The 18,929-nt window shown below is 40.9% G+C and overlaps 1 protein-coding gene across 3 annotated transcripts in view; it reads left to right on the top strand.

Moving 5' to 3' along the window:
• Window positions 1-18,929, top strand: part of TBCK (TBC1 domain containing kinase) — a 173,593-nt gene that overhangs the window by 16,072 nt on the left and 138,592 nt on the right. The gene's annotated exons all lie outside the window — the stretch shown is intronic.

Genomic DNA, 18,929 nt, shown 5'->3' with positions numbered 1-18,929 from the left:
TATAGTTCTTCATACACAGTCATATGTCCATCATTGCGGGCATGGACAATGGCAGAGAGTCCAGCATCCTATTGTCAAAATATAGTAAACAGTTTCATTGTTTCTGGAAATAGAAATACGTACTACATTGTATCCTCACATCTGAATATGATAGTCTCCATTTCACAGCTACTTTACATCCCCTCAAATAAAAAGTCATAATACAAAATCAACAACAGAAAGAAAAATAGAAATTTACAATGCCATGGAGTTAAATGGCATGTTGCTCGATATGACAGTCTCCATTACACAGCTACTATACATCCCCTTAAATGAAAAACCATAAAACAAAATCAACATCAGGGAGAAAAAAGAAATTAACAACACCACCCACGAAGTTAAATAACATGCTACTAAATGACTAACGTGTAGCTGAAGAAATGAAAATCAAGAACCTTCTTGAAGAACATAATGCTACTGTGTGATCTGTGAGTCACTCAATGATTTAATTAGAAGAAAGTGTTTTGAAGAGATGAAGCTAACCAAAAACATCAAAACCCATGCAATATAGTTTCCGCTGGTTTTTGTTGGGGAAATGTGTCTCTTCAGGGCAACAAATAGATGGGTTTTGTTTTTAATCCAGTCTACTAATCTATGACGTTTGATTGAGCTTAACCATTTACATTCAGGGTTAATATGTATGAGTGGTATTTTGGTCCTGTCATTTTAGGAATGGGTTGTTCCTTGGTTTAGTCTTCCATTGTCATTTTATTGGGATGTTCTTCCCATTTGCCTTTGGTTTTGTTTGATGCTATTCCTCTTCTCTGTCAAGAGAACATCTTGAAATATCATTTGTAGCACAGGTTTTTAAGAGGCAAATTCTTTTAACTTTACTTTGGAAGAATTTTATTTATTTTTCAAAGACAAAAGAAAGCTTTGCTGGTTATGTTATCCTAGGTCGACAATTTTTTTCTTTCAGAATCTGGAATATGTCACGCCATTCTCTTCTTGCCTGTAGAGTTTCCTGTGAGAGATCTCCTGTGAGTTTAATTGGCATTCCTTTATATGTCAGTGGATTTTTTTCACGTGCACATTTAAGTATCTTTTCCTTATGTGCAATTGAAGAGAGCTTGATGATCATGTGTCTTGGTGAAGATCGCTTTTGATCAAGCCTGTTGGGAGTTCTGTGCCCTTCCTGGATCCTGTTTCCCAATTCTTTCTCTAGATTAGGGAAATTTTCCTTGATTATTTCATTAAATATATTTATAAAACCAGTTTCTCTTTCTGCACCTTCTGGGACTCCCATAACTCTTATATTTGGCCTGGCCTCTTACTAGTGTCTTTCAGTTCTTTAATACATTTTTTGGCCTGATCCAGCTCTGCTTCCAGCTTTTTGTTTGCTTTCCCCTGATGACAGGAAATATCTTCCAATTCTGAGATTCTTTCTTCTGCTTACTTCATTCTATTTTGGAGACTCTCCATTGTACTTTTAATTTGCTCTACTGTGTTCTTAATTTCTGATATATCAGCTTTGATTTGCTTTGTTGCTTCCTTAAATTCTTTGAACTCTTGTATGTGCTTCTCATTGTTGTTCATAAGCTTTAAAATGAGTCTTATGAATTCTGTGTGCCCCATTTTCTCAATGTCTTCCTCAGTTAACTCTGAGGTTGGCATAGGGTTTTGCTCCTTTGCAGGGAAGTTTTCAGTGATATTCATCTTGCCTTTGTCTCTTCTTTTCCTCTTCGTCATTGTACTTATGGTTATCAGAGTCTTCTCCTTGGTGCAGGTTTCTAAGCTGTGTCACCCACAGGTCTACAATGTGATTTTACTTATTGCAGTTGGTACACAACTTATTGCTTGCAGCCAGTTGTGCCACAACCTCCAGCGAGTTCCAGGTCTGGGTTCTTATGTTAGATTTCCATGTAGTCTCCACAGCCCCAGCTCCTGGCTCACCACTCTCTACCTCCTGTGATACCGGGCTGAGGCTGCACCGTAGTCTCTGCAACCTTTCTCTCACTTTTGGTTGGAGCAGGTCCCAGGATTAGAGAGACACAAGGCGTCCTATATAGTTAGGTTGTTGGTGGCACTGATCTTGCTGGAATCTGTTGGATGTTAGGTCTGGGTGCCACATGAACCTATTTTGACCCATATGGTGCCACAGTCAGTATTTTCCTGCAGGACCAGTGCAATCCATGGACCTCCATGAGTTCTTGTAAGCTCAGCACATGTGCAGTTCACTGTTGTCCCCTGCAGTTCTAAAGCTATTGCCACAGTGTACAAAATGATGCCTGACATAACACTATTAGAGTTCTTGATCTGCTGGCTGTCAGATCTGAAGGCTACCCAGACCTGTCTTGGGTGGAACCTGTAAAATGCCATGTTACTGCAGTTCACTGAATCAGAAATGAGTTCACTCCCAGCTCAGTTTATGCTCAGTGCTTTCCCTTGCCTTTTCCTCCTTAAGCAAAATGGCGCCCAGTTTTGCTCTAGGGGGCTGCTGGGGCTTTGTGTTCTCGCACTGCCTGTCTGGGAACTGCTGCTCTGTCTCTGCTCCTGGTCAAATGAAATGGATCAGCAGGATGGACTGTTCTTTGTCTGGGCTCACCTCCCAAGCTCCCAGTGAAAGTCCCTTCCCACCTGGTTGTTGATGGAGTTCAGTTTGCTGTTGGCTGAATGCCACTGGAGTATCAGTCAGTGCAACACCACACCGTTGTGTCTGTTGCTTTCCTGTGTCTGTCAGTCTTCAGGTACCCCTCTGCTGTTGTTCTGTCCTTTCCTATTTCCTGGAATGTGTCCTCTCTGCTTCATCCTGATTAGATGTTTTTCTGTCCATTTAAACGTGTCCTTACCCTATTCCGCCATCTTGATTCTCCCAATGTGGACATTTTAAATATAAACAACTGGGTCTTGATTTCTTCTGTTACTTGTTTAATGGTAAAATCCATGTGAAAATTTTCATTTTAGGAAATTTAATGTGAAAACTGTATAGAAATTCAATGTAAACATTTTCCAGTATTCAGCATTTGTCGGGTGAACATCCTCAAAGTGCTTGACAAAAGGATTGTTCAAGAGAATATAAACAAAGAAAAATCTGAAGTTTTCCTTATATTCACCATTTTGCTGTCTGAGGTTAAAACTGTTTTCCTGAATGGGGATGTTGGCAGCTTCTCCCTCCGTACTGATATTCCTAGGATACAGTGAAGACTGTGTTGAACAAAGAAAGGCCAGGTTGAGTAGGGAGAAGTAGTTAGCTGATCTACCCATCTAAATTAGTTTTGTTCAGACCTGCTTTAAAGCTTATATTTTTCCTTCTAGTGTAAAAGTAAGCAAGCTGAACCTAGGAAAAGGCCCGTGCAGAGTGAACAGAAGCCTTTCTGTATGATGGGGCCGTAACTTTAGGCCAGTCTGTCTATAACTGTTACAGAACTCTGAGCTCCCAGTCGTTTGGTAGTTGTTCACAGATTTTCTAAAAATATAAGCATCATTCAAGTTATACATCTTTTTTCACAGATTGATTTTGCTTTTATTGGAAAGGCAGATGTACAGAGAGGAGGAGAGACAGGAAGATCTTCCATCCCTTGATTTACTCCCCAAAGACCACAATGGCCAAGAGCTGTGCCAGTCCAAAGCCAGGAGTCACGAGCTTCTTCTGGGTCTTCCATGCAGGTGCAGGGTCCCAAGGCTTTGGACCATGCTTCACTGCTTTCCCAGGCCACAGGCTGGGAGCTGGATGGGAAGCAGGATGGCCAGAACTGAACCAGCGCCTGTATGGAACCTGGTGCATGCAATGTGAGGACTTTAGCAGCTAGGCTACAGCGCCAGGCCCTGAAGTCATACATCATACGTGACTTTTTTGGAAAAAAAAATATTAAATTGATGGGGCAGGAAATAGGGGAATAAAAACTAGGACTTACATAGCCTTATGTCCTTTTGCTGCATTTGTACATGTTTGCTATCCAAGTAAAAAATGCTGTACATGAACACCAGAGTAGTAATTTGCATTGCTAATACATTATAACAAGACTTTCATAAAGTGTCAGATCCCACTAGAAAATGAAATGTTCTGTGTTTTTAATTGAATATCCATAAACGTCTTTTGGGAATTCATATTATTCAAGCAAAAAATAGTGTTTGTGCTATGACCTAAGAGTGTTTTTGACCTTGTCACTTATAGAGTAATATTATTTATACAGATTGCTTGGTAACCAGGCTTAAAAAAGAAAAAGTACTTCACATTTTCCTTAGTCTATTGTGGCTTGAGTGTAAGGATTTAATTTTGGCAAAGAGCTGCTGTTTCCATGGGTGTTAATTTAAATGTTACCTGTGCCAAGGTTCAAAATGTGTCAACTCATCTCTCTAGTTTTGGCTAAATGATAAAAATTATTTTTATTGATACAAAGGAATGGAATTAAACTCTAATTGCCAGCAGGTTTTTAAAAAGTACAGCATTTAAAAGATGTGTTTGAAGTCATCTCATATTTATGTCTGTGTGAATCTGCTTAATTGCTACTCTGAAAGCCAGATTCAAGAGACTGAAAAGTAGGGAAGTGTGGATCTCAGCTCCTCTTTGAAATATTTTTCCAGTGAAGACCTAAAAAGAAATAATACCTTCCTTTCTCCTATTAAAGCCAACATGAGGAAATGGTTTACCTTTAAAGTCTTGTTGCTGTATGGAAAGTGTCTCCCTGTTGTGTTAGTGTTACTTATTCAAAGCATGTACTTTTCTTAATCTATACAATTACCATCAATGCAGTTCATAGACAGATATTCAGCAGAGTTTTGGCAATTGTTGTAGAGTTTCAATATTGGCTTGAAATTTGCAAGTGAAGGCAGAGTGGGTAATGCAGGCATGTTTCTTTAATAAAATGTAGTTTGTCACATGTTTTTAGGGTTATGGTTTTGAAAGTTTACCAGAATCCCATCAGCCATGCAGAGGTTATACATGGCCACTTTGATGGGAAGCAGACCATGTGTGCAGCTGTTGCTAGCCTGGTGGAAAGCATGATGTGACTGACTTGGTTGAGTTAAGTTTTATTTGTCCCTGTTAAAACATTGAGTTGTTTTACTGAATAAGATACTCTGAAGAATCTGTGCATATTCTGGAATGTGAGCCAAGGTGAAATAATGAGCTGCTGAGCATGATCATCAGAAATAGGTAATAGATGCTATTGGGAACATAAGCTGATTGTGGAAATTGAGGCTCTCATATTTTTTTCTTGATATTTAAAATTACAATAGTGTGGTCATGCAACTTATAGACATATCCTGCTCTGTATTTTCTCCCTTGTATTCTCTACTTTTAATGATTAAACAAGAAAAATTTTATCAAAAGCTATACCTCATGTTTACTTGAAATCTTCGAAGGTTTTGTCTTCTATTTTCCTTGTACACCATGTCCTATTAGTTACTAGCCCGGTGTTTTAATGAAGCCTTAGCAGTAATGTTCATGTCTGTGGTGTCTTCTGAATTCTATACTTCAAGTTTTCACCAACAACTTGACTATTTGATTGCAGCATTTTATTTTTTAAAGATTTATTTATTTTTATTGGAAAGTCAGATATATACAGAGAGGAGGAAAGACAGAAATATCTTTCGTCCAATGATTCACTCCCCAAGTGACCACAATGGCCTGTGCTATTCCAATCCAAAGCCAGGAGCCAGGAGCTCTTCCAGGTCTCCCATGTGGATGCAGGGCTTTGGGCCATCCTCGACTGCTTTCCCAGGCCACAAGCAGGGAGCTGGTTAGGAAGTGGGAATGCTGGGATTAGAACCGGCGTCCATATGGGATCCTGGAATGTTTCAAGGTAAGGACTTTAGTGGCTACACTATTGCGCTGGGCTCCCAGTATTTTCTTAAGTGGTCTTGACTTCAGTTTCTCCATTGTCTGGCTGCTCTTTTTTGTTTGTTCTTTAGCCTTACTCCCTGCTCAAAAAACAATTGGGTAACTGCATTTTTTCCCCCTGAGGATGATGCATTTTAAATGCTTAAGATCATCTCTTTCTAGTTTATCTTCAAATATGTTGAGTTAAGGATGTAGGTTTTATTGTTACCACTGTGTGGTTGAGGAGATTGAGGGCTAATGAACTGAAATATAACCTAGAGGCCTGAGCATCATCGCCTCTCCCTGTTGTATTGTAAGAGATCTTTAGCACAGTATGGAACATTTCTTCTGCAAGTGATCTATTTTTTCTGTTTGCTAAGGAAATATGATGATTGGTGTTCCTCCATGTTAGTCATGGCAGTTCGAGTGGTGGGAACTGTAATGTGCTGGGGTTTCTTCACCATCAAACATACTACTCTGACCTCACAGTACTAAGAAATCATATCATAATTACACTTATATTATTGCAAAGGAACACAAGGAAAAATTAGTGAAAGGAAAAGATTTATGGAGGAAAGAAAGGAGGAATTAAGGCTTGGGAGTCTAAGAGTCATTGTTTAAGGCATAGCCACTTAGTTTTTCTAGCAACTAGTTGTAACTACACATTCAAAATGTTTTTCTGTTAGGGAGGCATGCTTTAGCTTCAGGTGTGAATGGTTTTTATTGGATATGGAAGACATAGGCACATAGGCCTATTTGAATGAAGTTACAATTATTTTTACACAGACCTGGTAGAATAACTTGGGGAACTCCTCTATTAGGCTGCAGCTTCCGTGAGGAGCACAAGAGCTGGCACCGGAGGCAGTCAGTATCCATGTGGACTAGGTCTGGGGATACATAAGGCTAAACCAGGCCACATCACCCACTGTCATGCATGAGAGCCAGGTCAGGGTGTAGGCCATCCCTCCTAGGCTAAATGTAATAACTGCCCGCAAGAGCTGAGACTGTGGACAGGCCATCCCAGATTTGTCAAAGTAGCTGCCAGCATGCACAAGACCCAGAGCTGAGAAATTACCTGAAAGAGTAGCTCTGGGGACTCACACTGTTGAGTGTGAGAGCAGGGCTATGGGCAGACCAAGATGGGCAAGTCTGCAGCACCATCAGCATGTATATAGGCTGGGTCTGGAAGCAGGCCACATTGAGCTAGGCTCTAGCATCCCCCAATGTTTACGAAAACCAAGAGTGGGAGGGGTGCAGGCCAGACTAGATTGCTGCACATGCCAGCTTACATGAGAGCTGGATCTAGGGTTGAGCCAGGATGGTCTAAACTGTAACATCTGTTGCTGAGAGCCAAAATGGGTGCGGGCCACTCAGAGTAGACTACAGTACTTGCTGGTGAGTGTCAGGACTCGGGGCTGGCCATGTTAGTCTGGGCAGCAAAACTCGATGGCACACATGAGATCCACTATTAGGAGTGGGCCTGGTAGATGAACTTAGGGAACTCCCCTGCTATGCTGCAGAGAGCACAAGAGCTAGGACTAAGAACAGGCCAGACCAGGCTGGGTTACAATTTGTTTTTGCATACATGTGAGCTGTGTCTGGGGTGGGCTGAATGTGGTCAGTGCACACCACACATCGGCATGAGTGAGACCAGGATGGGTGCAGGCCAGTCTGGGTTGGGCTCAATACCCACTAGTTCACATGAGAGCTGGTGCTAGGAGTGGACCAGGCTGAGCTAGGGTGCTGCATCTGCTGGTGAGAGCTGGGAGTAGGGCAGGCTGGGCTGAGCTAGATTGTAGCATCTGCAGCCTAACACTGACACTGGGGATAGGCCATCTCAAGTTAGACTACAGTACCCGCTGTTAAGCTCAAGGGATGGGAGTGGGTCTAGCAGAGGAGTCTCCAGGACTCTTCCTGTTGTGCCACTGCTTGTATGGGTGAGTGTGACAGCTGGAACTGGAGATGGAACAGCTAAGTGAGGCAATAGCACCCACTGGCAACTGCCAGGATTGGGTGCAAATCATTTAGGCTTTGCCCCCTAGCAGGCACAAGATTCAAGGCTGGGAGCATGCTTGGAAGTGCACTCCACTACTAGGCTGTACCTACCACTGGTGAGCAATAGAATCGGGGCTGAGGAAAAGCCAGGCTGGACAAAGCAGCCACAGCTTTCAGCTTATATGTGGCCACATCTGCACTAGAACCAGATGGGATGTTGGCTGGGCTGGACTAGGCTGCAGCATGGTCTGGCATGTGTATAAACTAAGACTGGAGGCAGGCCTGGCGGGGGTTATTAGGGATTGCCTAATAACCTGCTGGTATGTGTGAGTACTGGGTCAAGTATTTGTGTGAGCTATAGGGCTGAAATGGAACTGACCAGGCAACTAGTATCCACCAGAATGTGCCTTGGCTGGTACAGGTGGTAGACCCAATCTGACCCTGCACTGGCTGGTGCACATAAGAGCTAAGTCTGAGGTCATCTGAGGCTAGGTTTCTTGGGGGACTCAACTAGACCAATGGAGTAAGACTCTGGCCACGTGGAGATCAGAGGATGTGTGGTCTGCCCTTGGAGTGTGCGTGTCAGGTTGGGCTGATCTTCAGTTGCTGATGTCTATGCAGTGGCCAGCATGTCCAGATGCACAGAGAGGATGTGACAGCCTGTTCATCTAGGCCACCTGGGCACATTGACTGCCTCTTCAGAAGATGGAAAGTTCTTCTGCCCAAGCTTTGCAGCATGTTTCTGGGTCTGGGGATACACTAGGGTGAACTTTATTGACCAGTAGACCTCAGAAAGATTTTCTTTGGAGCTACAAAGCCAACAACTCAGAACTATCAAAACCACTCAAGTAATACCTTCAGAATACTCTCCCACGTTGGAGTCTCTAAGATGCCATCAAATGACCATCCCCTATCCCTAGGTGCTGGTGTAGTTTGACAGCAAGGAGTCGTCCTCTTCCACTCTTCCCCTGTTGACACAGGAGAGAAGAAAGAAAGAAAAAATACCTGAAACAGTAGTTCTACCCATCTTCCTCCATTTGCAACACACTCCACCGTAATCTCCCACCCCAATATGAGACTCACATGGGCTTACATACATCTCAATTATGTAAACAATATTACAAAGAAAGTTAAAAATTTTTAAAAAGAAAAAAATACAGTTTCAAGTTTTATTCGGTATAAATCACATTATTTGCACAAATTACCTAAGCAAGTTGGGTGGCAAAAGATTAAGACTTGAAGGAGCAAACACGTATCAAAGCATCTTAAGAACACAGATCCTAGACTGTCATCAAGTGCAGTGTGTGAAATCTGGTGAGACTTTGTTTATTGAGGAGATATTAAAGTAGATTTTATGACTGCTTCCAGCAAGTCCTTGCTAGCTGTTGAGCAAGTCATTCACTTCTAGAAGCACATTTCTTTATCTTCGGAGGAAAGAGTGGCAGGCAAGCATCTTGGGAGGACAGCTTTAGAATTCCGCCTACCATATTCTATATAGAGTAAGTCCTGAAGCCTTTCTTCTTCACTTAAATCTCAATTTCATGTTACTAATTATGCCTCAATTTCTGTAGTGTGGTGAAATGATAGCAGTCCTAATCCTTTCAATAATTAGGAGCATATTTAACCTTTTTATTGATCAAAGAGAACTTTTTTTCCTCTTTAAGCTGCTACTTATCTTCAGAGGGGGGAAAAAGCCTAAATTTAATACAGCTTAAACTCAAACCTTTTTGTGTGCTATTTTCCAGAATAATAAAAGTAAACCTTGTGTTTATTAAAAATCTTTGTCGGAGTGCAGACTACTTTGTTGTCCATATGCAGAAAACAGTGGTTTGAGAATGTTCAGATATGTTGATGGAAAATGCTAACCATTTTATTTATTATTTTTTATGATACAGTTTTGTAGGTATATAAGCCGCATACCCTAGTAATTGAAATTTTACTGAAGTATTAGATGTACTATATTTACAAAGGAAATTGGATAAAAGACTAAGTAAGGAAGAAGAGACTGTGTTTGGGATGGGAAATGTAGGCAAGAAATTGTAAGTTCATTTGCATACATTTTGTAAATAATGTAAACAAAGAGCTGAGCTAGGACTGTGTTGAAATGGGACCCTCCTGCCACGCAGGAGTCAGTGCGGTAATGCTCAGTTCTCCACTTGTTGCCGCATGACAGTGTTGCTAGGTGTTAACTTGGCTTTGAGATTTTCCAAATAATTTAGAACCTGATTTCTTATGTGAACTCTCTAAATTTCTAACTATTGTTGAATAATATGAAAGTTTTAAAACATGATAATCTAAATAATACAAAATAATGTGCACAATTTAGCCAACAGCCAATATGCAGCTATCTGGTAAACGAAATCATCAGTGAAGGAAGATAATACAGTATGCTTTGCCTGAATTAAATAACTAGAATGAAAATCATTTGATGTTTATTAAGAATTATTCACTGGTTACATTGGTAAAAGTAAAATATCAGTATTTCCCAAATTTTTCATGCAAAAAGACATTGCCCATTGTATTTTCTTGAAATGTTTCCCTGATAGTTCTTCTAATACTTTCAAAGATTCAAGTCTTAAAATTTGATCTTTGTTCCATTTTAACAAGTTTTATTAATAATATATTTGGCGCTACATCAGCATCCCATAAGAGTAACAGTTCTCCTGGAGGCTGCATTTCCACACAAGCTCCTTGGTAATATGGGAAGTCAGCAGAATATGGTGTAAGGGTCTGGGGCCCCTATCATCCATCTAAGAGACCCAAAGGAAGCTCCTTGCTGCTGGCTTTTGGCTTCTGGCTTCATTGTGCTATCTGGGTAGTCAACCAGCAGTCAGTTCCTCTCTGTCTCTCTTTGTAACTATCTTTCAAAGAAATAAGCCTTTAGAAAAATAAACTGCATCTTCATGAGCAAAAGTTATTTATGGTAAAGCCCTATGTGCACTTGTATTCTTTTATGGTTAAAGCTTTTTTGTATCCTATTTTAAAACTGCTTACCATCTTGCAAATTGTAAAGGTATTCTTACATCATGTAATCTTGTAGGAGCATTGTAACTTTAGAATTTATAGAGGATATGTGGTCCATCTCAATCTAATATTTGTTTGCTATGCTCAGATTAGTTTTTACCGTTTAGATAGCTAAGTGATTCAGTGCCTTTACAAGACTGTTCTTCTCGTTTGGTAGCTTTGGTGTTTTTATTGAAATTAAGTGATCACAGGCTTGAAGCAATGACTCAATGGATAAATCCCCACCTTGCAAGTGCCAGGATCCCATGTGGGTACAGTTCATGTCCTGGCTGCTCTGCATCTGTGGAAATATAGTAGAGGACAAAAAAAAAAAAAAGCTGCAGCTAACATAATACACAATATGAAATACTGAACATTTTCTCCTGAGATGAAAAAGCCAGGAAAGAATGACCATTCAATGTTTTATCCAGATTGCAGTGAGGCCCATCTAGTGAAATAGCTTATGTCCTGGGAAAGCAATACAGGATGCCTGAAAGCCTTACCCAGCAGGGGAGACCTGAAAGAAACTCTTGGCTCCTGGTTTCAGATTGGCTCAACTCTGGTGGATGTATCCATTTGGGGAGTGAACCAGTGGATGGAGGATCTTTCTGTTTCTCTTTCTCCCCATAAATCTTATCTGTCTTTCCAATAGAAATAAATGAATACTTACAAAAAATTAAATGGCCGCATTAATGTAGATCTATTTCTGGGATATGTTGTTTCATTTACCTATTTATTTTTCTATCTTCATGCAAGCAATGCCATCTTGACTGCTCTAATTTTATAGCAAACTTTGAGGTCAGAAAGTATAAGTTCTTCAGTTTTATTATTTCAAGATTGCTTTAACTATTGTTAGCTCTTTGTATTTTAAGTTTTATAATGAACTACTCTATTTTCTTCAAAAATGTTTTTTGAAATGTTCTGAGATTTCATTTAATCCATTGATTGATTTAGGGAAAATTGGAATCGTCACATAATTGAAACTTTGGATAGATTAACACATCTCTTTCTAGATCTTTACATCCTATTTAGTTTCTCCTAATAGTACTCCACAGTTTTCCAAGAGGTCTAGATCTTACTTTTGTTGAATGCATTCCTGTTACTTTCATATTATTTTCCAGTTGCTTGATTCTAGTAATATCTGAGTTTTTTTTTTTTATTAACGATTTTCCTGTGATCTCACTAAATTATCATTTCGCATACCTCTTTTAAATTTCTTAGGAACTGCTTCATAAACAACTGTGTGGGTCAAGAAATACGTTTACAGCTTATTTTGTTGGAAATTCTTATGCTTTAGAATTATTCTTGAGCTATTTCACTAGATAAGGCCTCACTGCAATGCTGGATAGAACATTGAACGGTCATTCTTTCCCAGCTTTTTCATCTCAGGGGAAGATGTTCAGTATTTCATCATTGTGTATCACGTTAGCTGCAGGGTTTTTTGGCCATACTCTACCATATTTCACAAATATTTTAAACTCATGAGGTATAGATTTTGTTAAATTATTTCCTGAGTATTATGAAACCTATAGCATGATTTTTCCCTTTCATTAAATATATAGTTTGTTTCGATTTTGAAGTTGTAAAATTGCAATACAATTCGTATATCATAAATGTTTTTGAAGTATAAAATTCAGTGAGCTTTTAAATTTCTTCCAAAGGTCCTATAGCTGCCAATACTAACTCCAGATTAATTTTGTCATGCCAGAAGGAATTAACAATCTTCCTACCTTCTCTCTCTCAAGCACAGGAAATCACTAATTTACTTTCTATTTTTGAGTCTACTTACTGTGAACTTTTCATATAAACTGGGTTATACAATACAGGATCTTTTGTGCCTGGTTTCTTTCATTTATGTTTTCAAGGTTGATCCACGTTCTAGCATGAATAGTGTTTCATTTCCACTTATGGCTAATGTTCTGCTGTGTATGTAAACAATTCATCCATTCATCTGAAGATGGACGTTTGAATTGTTTCTAAATTTTAGCTGATGTGACTAATGCTTCTATGAGCATTCATATGCAGTATCTGAATATTTTTTCAGGGATTGTTTTAAAATACATATAGGAGTAGAATTTGGCTCAAATGAAAATACTTCTGTATCTTTTCAGCAAACTGTTTTTCAGAGTGGCTGCACCAATTACAGTCCCACTTGGCAAACGTCTGGAAGGCTTTCTTTATATTGCATTTTCACCAATATTTGTTATTCTTCATCTTTTGAGTTTTGGTTTCCTAGTGCATGTGCAGTGTTATCGTGTAGGCTTGATTTTTATTTCCCTAATATGATATAATTGAAAATGTGTCAATCTTTTTTCCAAATTCCTGGTACAAAGCTTTAAAAACCCTTTGGATTTCCTGAGCGATAGGGTTGTCAGTTTTATTCATCTTGAGCTACTTGGACATGTGAGTTGAAGTTAATGATGTGACTCCTGGACAAGTTCCAGATAACTTAAGAGTGAGACATTGTCTCTAGAAAGACTTAAGATGTGATAGAAGATTGAAACTTGGAGGCCCAGTCTCCAGCCTCTTAGGAGAGAAAGCACACTGGAGATTGATTTTGGAGTGTCTTTCCAAAGCTAGTAAAACTGTTTGACATAAGAAAATATTCGTAGTGCTGAAATATCCATCTAACCTGAGGCTGCTCCAAATCTGGTTTTATGTTTAGAAAGAAATTAGAGAATCGGGCTCTTCAACTGTTCCTTGACAATAGTTTTCTAATTTCCAATTCATGAAATTTATTCCCCTTATAAAACTATTTATATAAAATAGCATTGTATTTCCTAGTTTTACAAAAAGTAGTCCTTTTTTTAAAAAATTATTTTTTTTGAGGGAGAGTTGGACTTTTCATTTTTTTGTGAATTTTTAAGTAATTTTATAAGATGAATAAATTTAATGAATTTTGCAATACCAATTTCAGGGGTAGTGATATTTCCCTCGCTCTGCCTGTATGTTCACCCTCTCGCTTCCTGCCTTTTTAGATTTCTCACAGTGACTTACACAGGCCCGATGGATCATTGATGCCAGTTAGCTCTGATGTGGTGTTTTATTTTCCACTTTATAATTGACAAGTTGATGCAAGGAGAAGTTGAGACACTCTGAGTGTTATGAAGCACTGACGGAGCCTTTGACTCAGCACTTCAGTCTCACCCCACTAGATTGAGCTTTCCACCTATATTTTGATGTTAGCAAATTCGTTTTCAGCTGAGAGCATTTTTATAATGTTTAATCAGGAAAGTAATTTCCCAGTTTATTATATACTGTTGAAATTTTGTTGCATTCTTGATTTTTAACATTCAACCTTGATTATTTTGGAATAAAAATTGAATTGACAGAAATGCCTATTTTCACAACCTAGAGAATGATGAAATGATTTTTGAAGATTGTCTTGGTTGATGTTGAAAGCCGGCCAGACAGAGGCAGAGATCTTTCATGAAGAGTTGACTTGCCAGAAACCTGCAGCAGCTGAGACTAGTTGAGGTAAAAACTGAGAGCTTGAACTCCATCCGGTTCTGCCTGGTGGGTACCAAGGACCCATGTGCTAGAGCTGACAGGTGCTCCTCCCAAGGTACACAATAGCAGGAACAGACTAAAAAGAAGAGCCAGAACTTGAGCCAAGAGACTTGTGAATGTGATGCACGCCTCAGGCGGCCTAGCTGAGCCCTGAGAGGCTAGCCCTAATTTTTTTTGGACTTCCTAAAAAACAGTGTTTAGGTAGCAGTAATCAATGCACCTGCCATTCCAAAACATTTGGGAGAAGTGAATTATTCATATTTAGTGTGGATGGCTGTCCTTTCAGGCTAAGACAAATGTCATGATATGTTTAACAGTTAAAATTTAGGAAGTGCTAAACATAAATTGCAAACATCCACTCATTGCTGAAAACATTTCTTCAAATTCTGAAATTCTAAACCAGTTGTACATGTTTAAAAATTGCATACGTTTGAAGTATTTTGTGATTTTAAAAGGAGAATTTCTTTAAAGATAGCACCATATTATGTAATTACAGTATTTTGTGGACATGAATTATCAATGTTTTCTCTATTTTTTAAGTCACACAGTGGCTAGCTATATTTGATGTGTTTTTCCTCCTCCTGTACTGTTTTAGCTTAGGATGATACCAAGAAAGGGAGGTTCTACTCCAAAAGGAAAGTGTTTTGGGAGTAATCAGGCTTTATAAGGTAAAAGAACATCTTGAACTCATAGAAGTGTGTTTCCTCCCTTGGTCTGCTGACAGTGTGGGTGTTTTGGCCTGTGAAATAGCCCTGAGAAATATCATGGATCTGAAGAAATAGCATGTATATTTTTAGTTACCAACTGTATATGAATGACTTCAAAATTTATCTCAGCTACACAGACCTCTCATTCTTTCCTGGATTCTGTTGCTTACTATCTGAACAACATCTGTTGTTGGAAACATGAATTCCTTACCTGTTCCCCGCGCCTCCCCTCCACCCCCCCAAAAAAGTGGCTTGAGGCCCATGGGAATCTATCTGAACAATTCAGTTCCATTTGCAATTTTAGGTAGATTTTAACAAGATGATTTTTTTCCACATGCATCCCAAATTTTTTATTATTATATTTTTGACAATCTTTACGTAGTTAATTGGGGTAAAAAAGTTCAAGGGCTATAGGAAAGTGGGTAAGACTATTACTTCCATATTGTTTCCTTCGTGTTTAAAGGGGGGTATTAAGGGAGAAGGCCCACCCAAGTTCCCACCCTCCCCAGGTCCCAGATGTAGGGTATGCTCTGAGATTCCAGCTCAAGTGGTTTTGATAGTTCACCAGTTATGAATCGCTGCCAATCTTGCCACTCCAAGCACTATGAGGTCTTTGAAGAATCCACTAATTGACATAGTCCATCATAGAGTCTCTGTTTGCCCTGTATTACACTGCCAACATATAGCTGAGATAGTTGATTGAACTGTTTTCTCTCTCTTCTTGGTTAGGGTTCTGAGTCCAGCATTTCGATTGGGGAAATCGCCAAAGAAACTTTGAGGTGTTCTCGGACCAGATTCTTATATGTACTAGCAGGCACAGGGCACAGCTCAGTCCATGGCCGTGATCAGCTGGTGGTTGTGATCACTGGGTTGATTCTGTTTTCAGCCCTGACTTCCACTGGAACCAATGGGTGTTGCAGTCCAGCCTGGTTCTGCCCAGCACATTCTCGGCCCTCGCATAAACAAGTGGGAGCTGCAGCCTAGCTGGAGTGACCAACAATAACCCCCACCATACCCGCCCTCTACCCTGGTTTGCCAGTATGTATAGAGGTAGTCCAGTCTGTCCCACACCCCATTCCACCCCAGCCCCTGTCCTAGTTTTCGTGCCCTCCCGTAGAAGTGGTAACCCAAGAGGGAGGAGCCCACTATTTCCCTCCCACGCCTTTCCCACTCCCGGATTATGCACTCTCCAGGTGGTTCTGTGGTTTGATTTGACAGAACTAGCCCCCAGTGCCAGCTTCTGCCAGCTGATGCTGTGGCTAAGCCCAAACAACCTTCACTCACTCTAATTTTGTTTGCACCAGTAGAAATAATCAGCCCAGCTTGGCTTTTCGCTGATCTGGTCCACATGAGGCCCACAGGTGTTGTAGCCCTGCTTAGTCTGGTCTGCCCCCATCCTAGCTCATGCTCTCTAGTGGGAGTAGCTGTCCAGCAAAGGAACCACCCCTTATTCCCCTGCCGGTTCTGCCCCCTCTCTTCCTGGTTCTCACGTGTGCTGGTTGGGTACTGCGGTCACTTCTGGCACAGGCAACCTCACCTTGGCATTCGTATTGTGCACTAGTTTTGTTGCGACCGAACCCAGCTCGACCCACACTGTTCTGGTGCCTGGATTTGCCAGTGGATGATGTGAACTGATTCAGCCTGGTCTTCCCCCAATCTATGCCAGATGTATGCCTGTGGGTAACTTTCCATGGCCTGTTCTGGGCTGTTTCCTATCATGTTTCTTGCACTTACCTGCTGGGTCTGTGTCCTGCCAGAGGAGTTGCCCAAGCTCCTCCATCAGAACCTCTCCCAATGCCAGATTTTGCGCATACCAGTGGGTCCATGAGCCAGCCCTACTCAGTTCACCTCCTGTCTTAGCAGGAACAGTGGCTTTTCCTGAATGACCTTCAACCCAAACTGGTCTTTGTTGTTGCATGTTTCAGCCCAGCCATGGCTCGTTCATACCCACATATGGCTCACACATGGCTCAGTAGGGGTTGAGACCTTACCTAGTCCATCGCACATCTACCCTGGTCCTCCAGGACACCAGAGGGTGTTGGAGTCTGACCCGGCTCGGTGCATTCAATCCCAGTCCACATTTGTGCCAAGGGAGACTACAACCATTTACCATTCAGAATGCAGCCCCCATTCCAGCCCACACACCCCTCGGTGGGAACCTCAACCCAGCTAGGGTTTTCCCCTTAGCTCCCCAACCGGGCCTGTTTCCAGCCATAGATCATGTGCATGCCAGTGGTTGCTCTGACTCAGCTTGGTTCAGTACCTCAGCTGTCCCGACCTCTGCCTTAGACATTGTGGCTTATTGTTCCTGGCTCATGCAGACCAGTAGGTACAAGAGCCTAGCTCGGCATGACCTGTGCTCCGTCCTGGTCTCTAGTTTTGCTTGTGGATTAAGGTTTGCTCAGTCCTGCCTGATCTACCCTGTTCCATTATCAATTGACACATTAGCCAGCTGTTGGAGCTACTTTTCCCAATTTGTCCGACCCTCAGGTCTGGACCACATGTTCACCAGCTGGAGCTATCATTCGCCAAGGGAGTTTCCCAAGTTCGTCCACTTAATCCACTCCCAGACCCAGTTCTCATACATGCCATTGGGTTTAGGCCTGGTTCCAGCAAACTCTGGCCTTCCATTTGGCCTTGTATGAGCTGGTGAACGTTGCGGCCCGGCCCACCCCACACCCTATTCAGGATGCACATTTTGGGTGCTGCTGCCCTGACCAATCCAAACTGTTGAGGGTTCCTTTACATGTGATTGATGGCAGGCTCGTTGGTCACACCTAGCTTAGTCCCTCACCACCCCATCTCTTGAGCTAATCATTGGGGCTAGAATTTCCACAGGGTTTAGCCCACACATCCCTCACAGAATCTTCCCCCAGTTATGGTTCTTGATTGCTAGTTAATGTAATGGTCCTGCCTAATCTGACCCGTCTGTTGATCCATCATCATGTCAGGCAACATTATATGATTCTGCTGGACAAGCCCTGAGCCATAGCTTTTGCATGGACTGGTATTTGGTGGTCAGCATTGTTCAGTGATTACAAGTTTTTCAAAGGAAGAGTTACTGTCATTGGGGATCTTTACGATTGTTCACGTCCTAAAAGCACAGTGGGTTTAACCTAGATCTACCTAAGCAGCAATTCAAACAACCAAAACCCTAGAGCTCTCTGGCCATGCATCCCAATTTGTTCTGTATAAGATCAGGAGGAGATTTTTCAGCCAATGAGTAGTATCTATGGATAAAAACTATATGATTTTGAACAATTTATGTTTAGCCATGTACGTTGTCCCATTGAAATGAAGTTAGCACTCTTTATGTATTGCTCTAATGATAATGTATTTATTTTGAATTGCTATTTCTTTAACAGTAACAGATTTAATCCAATTATCCTCTTGTAATATTGTACAATATTGCTTTATACACCTAAGGCTTCGTGAAACATACTTTATGAATACCTATGTTATAGCCCCTGTGGGAGGCATAGAACATCATAGTTGAATTAATTAGCACTTGAACTCAATGTACAATGGGAGAAACTTACATAGAAATAATTACCATAAAATCAATCATTCTGGGGCTGGCACAGTGGAGGCTATTCCTCTGCTTGCAACACTGGCATCCTATAGGCTAGTACCAGCTGCCCCATTTCTGATGCAACTCCCTGTGTATGGACTGGGAATGTAGCAGAGGATGGCTCAGATTCTTGGGCCCCTGCACTCACCTGGGAGACCTGGAAGAAGCTCAGCCCTGGCCATTAAGGTCATTAAAGGAGTGAGCCAGAAGATGGAAGATTCATTCGTATTCACTCTTTCTCTTTTTTCGCTCTTTTTCTGTGTGTGTGTGTGTGCGCGCATGTCTCCTCTCTGTAAAATCGGCCTTTCAAATAAAAATACATCTTTCAAGAAAATTAATTCTT

This window comes from Ochotona curzoniae, unplaced genomic scaffold, assembly GCF_017591425.1.
Source record: "Ochotona curzoniae isolate NIBS_2020 unplaced genomic scaffold, NIBS_Ocur_1.0 scaffold_4506, whole genome shotgun sequence".
Taxonomy (NCBI): Eukaryota; Metazoa; Chordata; class Mammalia; order Lagomorpha; family Ochotonidae; genus Ochotona; species Ochotona curzoniae.
This window is presented reverse-complemented; position numbering and strand designations above follow the sequence as displayed.